At 41.9% G+C, this 7,582-nt stretch overlaps 1 long non-coding RNA gene across 1 annotated transcript; it reads right to left on the reverse strand.

Annotated features, from left to right (window-relative positions):
• Window positions 1-523: 523 nt before the first annotated feature.
• LOC148474839 (uncharacterized) lies at window positions 524-3,598 on the reverse strand. The gene is made up of 3 exons (XR_015872850.1): window positions 3,396-3,598; window positions 2,961-3,008; window positions 524-840 (listed from the first exon to the last, which is right to left on the reverse strand). It is a non-coding gene; the product is annotated as an uncharacterized LOC148474839 (long non-coding RNA).
• Between the last annotated feature and the right edge of the window lie 3,984 nt (window positions 3,599-7,582).

The raw sequence follows: 7,582 nt of genomic DNA on the forward strand, positions 1-7,582 counted from the left end.
CCTTATTGCTCTCCACTTTCTTTTCAAAGCTTAGTACATCTACCCCATAGGATTGGTTGTGCAGCAGCCAACAGAGAATGTTCAGCTATTATCTGTGTCTGAGATGGGATATAACACTAGTACAACTGTTAAGGTGCATATTCACTTGCGGACATTGAAGGACTGAATAATAATCTCATTATCGTTCAGTCATTCAAAATACTGTGCAGGACCCACACTGAAAAATATGTTGTACAGTGCTGGCAACCTCACTCATCCTCAAAAATGCTTAACCTGACATTATCGTTAGGTTAACAGTCATGTTTGAGTGATGAGCAATGATGACAATGAACAGAGGGAGTGTGCATCATTGATCATTGCCAGCATATCCACTGCACGATGAATGAATGATAATTGTACATTTATATCAGCAAGTGGATATACGGTTTTAGTAATTAAAGCACATTGCTTTTTTATTTTGTGATTATTTTTTGTTAGCTTAACAACTTTTCCTCTTTGTTACAAACAAAACCCCATACAGATAAATGTAGGTTTATTTTTTTTTTTATTAAAATACAAAATGTCAAATTAATATACAAATTTACTTAGAACCTCCCTCCAAACCCCACTCCTCAGAACTGCTTAAACCTCTAAATCCCCAGACCCGCTTGGTCATATCCATGAAATCCAGAAGGCCAGTCTCATTCTTAAACAATACATCCAGCAAGTATGCCTTGGTCATGTCCAGAAGGTGAGCTATGTCCCAGATCTACAACATTTACCCAGTTCTGGTCCATAATGACTGTTTCTGATACTCCTCCCAACCACCTCCTTCACCTTTGTTTGTATTAGTTGGATTATCTGCAAAAAAAATAAAAATCTGATTGACAATGTATGCTAACATAAGCCATTCAATACAGAGGATTGGGAACAAATCTATTATATAAAACCTACATTGGCCATTATCCAGTTGAAGATTTTGGCCTGCACTCTGCGACTACTATTCTTAATTTCCACAACATGGTGTAGAGGTGACATTGATACTAAGGGGCTGATGCAGTTAACCGATATGTGCTCAAATGAAAACTGCCACACAGCCCACTATGAGTGCAGTTCTGGAATGGTACATCATTTTCGAGCTGCTGATAGTATTGCCCAGTTACAAGTTACATTAACAGGGGTATTCAATTTGGAGCGAAAATTTCAGAATCAGCGATAAATTATCGCCAATGATATTATTTTCGCCGATTTTTGCAGGTTCAAAAAGTCTTTGAAAAAAAAACAGGGATAACTTTTCACCACTGAATAGGTGGCGAAAAAAAGGTGCAGAATTGGGGTTTAGGGGTGCAAGCTTAAAAAAAAATAGCCTGCAACCCTGGGAATGTCATTTAAAATAAACTGTCAAAAAAGTGAAAAAAAAAAAAAATTAGGGACACCCCAAAAATGTAAAAATTGGGGTGAAAAACTTTTTTTTTTTAAATAGGGAAATAGGTTCAGGGCTATTCTGCAAGTATGTGGCAGGTGTTTTCTAGAATAGGCTATTAGCGGCAGGTGCATTTTTGCAGAATTTGTTAAAAATTACTTTAGGGACATAAAAATATGCTAGTACCCATTTTCATGTACCCCAAATTTGATGGGACCACTTAAAAAAATGAAAAAAATAACCTAAGTGCTCTTCTGCATCACTTCTTCAATGTTTGGAAAAACAAAACAAAAACAAACACCTGCCGTGGCTATTTAAAACCCAGACTTTCATTTGCAGGCTAAAACGGAGGTACCCATAGTGATCCCCCATGTTTTGACAGCTTTAGGGGGGTTCCTACAATTTATTCCAGGTAAATCCCGTTTTTATTCGCCGACTCCCATTTTCGTAGCTTTTTAATTGAATACAGAGATAAAGCGGGCGCGCTCCCGATACTTTATCCAAGGAAAATCAGTGATGTGGAGTGAAAAGTCCAGCACGGACTTTTCGCTCCAAATTGAATACCCCTGTTTGTGTTTAACCATTTGCTGCAAATTACCAATTTTGTTGATGGATGCATTTTATTTTGGACTGTTTATTCTAAGCTCTTACCTGGTTGACATTGTACATGTGTACAGTAACATAGGACCAATACAGGTTTATAAAGGAGTACAATGAAAACAACTCCCTATAAAAGAGCTGCATTTGCAATTAATAAACAAATGTATGAAATATATATCTTATAAAATGGTAGTAAAGACAGTAGTCAGCAATAGATCTACTTCACAATATGCATTAATTGTGCACTACAGTAAGTTAGATTTGAGCATTATTGTCTTGCAATTTTGTTTTCATTATTTTACCATTAGGTGGCTCTTATTTTTCAATATTGATGGATTTATTACTCTGAAAAAAATATGATATTATGTACCGTTACTACCCGGCAGCGATGTGTGTGTTTCAGCAGCCAATGAGAGTCAGACAGAGAGGTCAGGGAAGTGTGCAGGACCATAACTAGTTTGGCCTTGGCTGGGTGCTGACAAGGGGCATGGTTTAATGTATGGAGATGTGAGCACGTGTCCATACATAAAAGCAGTATTTCCTGACTCCACACAGGGGGCCCCCATTGTACCCCTCAGGCAAGGGCAGATTCAGGGACCATCTGGTCAATGCAATAACTCTCCCCTTCCTATAAGGGGCATGCAGAGGAGACTGCTACTTTGCTCATTGGCAGCCTCCCTGCAGCCCAGCACACAACAAAGCAGCACTATGGACAGGTAAGTAAAAATAAGGGTGAAGGATGTGTGGTGTGGCCCCCTGGACATCCATTACAGATACATCCCTGATGCATGAGGTTAAGTACCTTTATATAAATGATATATGCACACAAATATATATCACACACACAAAGCCTCTCTAAGCCTGAACAGATAACAAATATAGTAGCACAATCTCTGAGATTGTTAAGACCAGCTAGGATACCACGCATCATACATATGTCTAGCATATATTTTTATACCTGAGGGCATCATGTCACAACCGCTACATTTGCTGCTGGTGTCTGGCACTATAAGAGAAGGATAAACTACAATAAGGCATCAGTTATAGTTACTTTCTTGATAACAATGTAAATCACATATACGTATTATGAGAATATATTTTTTTTTTTTCACAAACACAAATCTAAAACCTATCAAAATGGAATGCTCTAGGTGGATTTTATTTATAATATAGTATGCTGTATTCTGGATCACTTCACTCAAATTCAATTCAACAAAGCATCTCAGTAAAAAAATGTTTAATAGACACAGACACTTAACATCTCTAAAATACACACACATACTGTATAGAGCAAGTATGCAAATGTATAATAAACAATTTTTACATGAAAATAGCTTGAAATAATACCACTTTGGCTGCAATATTCAATTTAGTAGTATTAGTAAATGGTTACCCATAAAAGTCCAAGTCAGTCATCTCATAAATCATTGAGTCCAATTACAGGCTCTTATGTTTTTTGCTTTAGGTGGTTGTATTCTCTCAGTTCAGTGTTATAGGCTGACAATATGCTGTGGCAGGACAGGTGTATAGTACTTCCAGGAGCAGCCTTCAGATATGATTAATCCTTCTGTCAACTAGTTTCACTCTGTACTTGGAGCTTTTTCAAGACATGTGTCTTATGCTCAAGACTCTCCTTATAAAGGAGATTTTTCATTCCTTGATTTTCCACAGCAGTGCTAATTAAGTAATTAGTCACATTAGTGTCTAACATCAATTTTTTATTTTAACTTTAGAATGGAGACGCCTTGTATACAATATTTGTTTGCACTATTAACATTTATTTCACATATAAAAATATAAATAATAATAATAGATAAAAACTTAGAAAATAGAAACTAATTATGAACAAACCTTGTTAATATTAAAATATATATTAAGTGTGTAGGGAGAGTGCACTTATGTTTATTCCACTTATTTTATTAGACCATCATTCATCTTTTAGTGGTGATATTCTTGTTTATATAAAATACTTATAATATTTTTTTAGTTCTTAATTTCCCATGTCATAAATTTAAGGGACTATAAACCTGATCTGTAAAATGTAAAAAGTAAAACCTTTTTTGGATAAACTGTGGCAACCCAGAATAAATATATCTATGTTTTTGATTATAAACAAGGATTCCTAAAACATATATAGATGACTACACTTCGCCCCTTAATTCCCCTGGAAGGTCTCCCATGCTGACATTGACCAGACTCAACCTTGCTTAGCTATTATGTCTTATGCTGGCCATACACGCTACAATTATCGGGGCGATCCGCCTGATATCGGCGGATCGCCCCTATAATTGTAGCATGTGGGGGGGCGACCGAGGGTTAAATATTTCTCGGTCTTGCCAGATTGTCCAGCATGCACGTCCGATGCGATATTTCCCGGTAAACTGTCGGCCGCATCGGGCAGTGTATGCCCAGCCGCGGCTGACAGGCAGACATTTTTCTGTGTTCCTTCCTACGGAAGGAACAGGGAAATGTCTCCTCCCCCGGGGGCTGAGCGCGGATGTCGGGCTGATACACTGTGAGAGAAATCTCACAGTGTATGCCGACGACATCTGCGGCTGGCAGGCTGCCAGATAAAATGTCTGTCAGTCTGACAGACATTTTATCTGGCCATGTATGCCCAGCATGAAGCTGCATACACACACAACGATTTTTTGAATGATTATCGTTAAACGATATTGTTTAACGATAATCGTTTGAAAAAATCATTCACTTTCTGAGTCAAACGATGAACGATAATCGTTCATGCGCGTTCACGTTTGTAGTTCAGTCAGACTTGTCAACTCAACGATTTTCATTAAGGGAATATGCAAAAATCGTTTGTAGTTCAAAAAAATCATTCAATACAAAAAATCTGACAGATAATCGTTCATAAAATCTTTCAGAAAACCTTTCAGAAAACCGTTGGTAACAAAATCGTTGTGTGTATATGCAGCTTAAATATGTAGGAAGAGTCAATACATGTGGAATATGAATGAACTTGCAGTGACGGCTATCCACTTGCAGATACTATCACCACATGCAGTTGTTTAAACTTAGACAATTGTTATTAAGCCCTAATGTTACAAGTATCACTTCAGACATGTAAAATCTAAAGCTGGGTACCAGGGCCAGTGCTAGGCTGCGCTGCGCCCAGCGCCGTATGTGGTTGGTGCCCCTTCCCTCCTCCGCTCCCTCCACCTGAGAGGGAGGGTGGTGGGCATTTCCTGTGCCCTCTGGATACAGTGGCGCTCCGGGCGATGGACCAGCTTGCCCGTGCCTGGAGCCGCTACTGCTGGGTACACACGTAAAGATCTGTCCAACCATCCAACTATTTGATTGGTTGGAATGAAAATCTGGTAAGGTATGAAAGCAAATCACAATCAGCAATTTGCTCCCAAATGCCGGAAAATGGACAATAACTGTTGTTTGAACAAATTGTTTAGATCAAACATTCAACAAACTTGTCTGAACGACCATTTTCATCAGTTTTCTGGTATTTAGGAGCAAATTGCTGATCATCATTAACTCCCATACGTTACCAGATTTTAATTCCAACCAATCAACTATTTGGATGGTTGGACAGAAAATCTTTATGTGTGTATGCAGCACAGTGGCATCACAAGGGGGGTGCGGGCCATACCCAGGTGTCACCCGCTGAGGCTGTGACACCAAAGTGCAGCCTCCCCCTCTGATGACAGGAGCCATTTGCTGAACTGTAGAATTATGTGCAGCACTCAGCTCCTGTCACAGTGAGGGAGCATGCACTACAAATACAATAGTCCCTGGGGGCAGCCCGCACCTCCTGGACCCCCTGGACACTAAAACCGGGATTCAGGTGTGTGGCCACACCCACTTGTCCCAAGGCCCCACCCCTTTCCCCAGCTCGCACGGCTGCACTGCGCTCATGCTTTTGAACCCGCACCGGGTGCAACTAAAGGTGAGGACGCCACTGATGCATCATTAGCCTATAGTAAGGCCTTTAGGCTGTAAGGTATCTAGTTTAAATATAAATGATGATTCACCTAGACATAACTGTTTATATCTATCACCCAGGGGCGGATTGGGATGGAAAATCAGCCCGGGAAATTTCTGGAAGCAGCCCTTATGGGGGCGGGTCTGTTGAGTGGGCGAGGTCTGTGGAGGAGAGCAGGATACCCCCTCCTCTTAGTGCCTGGAGGGGCTTTTGCAAGCCACTGAGGGGAGCAGGGTTGGCAACAGGACTTTTGGTGAATGATGCACTCTTTTTGGGGACCCCCCCATCCCTCTGAACTTGGTACAGGCCAGTCAGTTTGAAAGTCTATTTTCTTACCTATATTGTGGTTTCTCTGTAACGGGGAAACTCTGAAGAATTTGAGCCTCTTTGGGCAGCATCTTCAGTCAGTATTCACTATTCATGTAGATTACACTGTCTAGAAGATGCCTGTTTACATAGAAATGTAACCAATGTCATCATCATAACCAGATAATGTATAGTAACATAAGTTTTTCTGCAGGGCAAAATATGAATTTCCCTGATCAAAAAATTTGTGTCTTACTCCAGACCCCTTACATCTCTCCATCCTCAGGCCCCATGTGGTTCTCCAGGCTCTGTGTCTCTCTTCATCTCCAGGCCTCCATGTCTCTCTCCATTATCCCATATGTCTCTCAGGACCCCCTGCACCTCTCCATACCCAGGCCCACCTGTAGCTCTCAGCCTCATTCCCCCAGCCCCAGGTGTGTCTCAACCCCATTCCCCAATCCCAGTGTGTGTGTCAGCCTCATTGCCCCCAGCCTCAGTGTGTGTCTCAACCTCATTCCCCAACACCAGTGTGTGTCTCAGCCCCTGTGTGTGTCAGCCTCATTTCCCCCAGCCCCAGGGTGTGTCTCAACCCCATTCCCCAGCCCCAGGGTGTGTCAGCCTCATTTCGTCCAACCCCAGTATGTGTCTCATACCCAGTGTTTCCTAGCCCCAGTGTGTCTCAGCCACAGTGTGTTAGCCTCATTTCCCCCAGACACTATGTGTGTGTCTCAGCCCCAGTGTGTCTCAGTCTCATTCCTACCAGTCCATGTGTGCCCCAGCCCATGTGTTGGGCTCATTCCCAACAGCCAAAGTGTTTCTCTTAACCTTGACCCCCCCCATTCCCCCCGTGCAGCCGCCACCACTTAATTACAGTTCCTTTGTCTGCCCGCTGCTTATCTTGGTTGAGCGGCATCACTGTGTGCACTGTGCAAGCTGATGCCTGAGGTGGGGAGCTGGGCTGGGCTGCAGAGGGGCTGAAGGAGGCTGAGCCATCAGTGGTGACTGACAGGCTCCGCAAGGGCTTGTGGGATGAGCTGTTGCCGCTGCACAGCACCTCCCCCATCAGCCTTTTTTTTAATCAGCTCAGCAGCATTTGCACATGCAATGCAGAAATATAGAGCTGCCCAGCGAGGGGTGGGCAAGTGCTAGCTGAGGGGACCGGCCCAGCGGAAATCAGCCAGGTTTCCCAGCAGCCAAATCCACCCCTGCTATCACCCCCTCTCTTAGTTCCTAAAACTTGTTCTACAATAGTTATTTCACAAGTACATGGGGGTGATCCCACAAGTCTATAACTATGTCTAGATACACTATGATTTTGTAAT

This window comes from Taudactylus pleione, unplaced genomic scaffold, assembly GCF_031769625.1.
Source record: "Taudactylus pleione unplaced genomic scaffold, aTauple2 ptg000810l, whole genome shotgun sequence".
Lineage (NCBI taxonomy): Eukaryota > Metazoa > Chordata > Amphibia > Anura > Myobatrachidae > Taudactylus > Taudactylus pleione.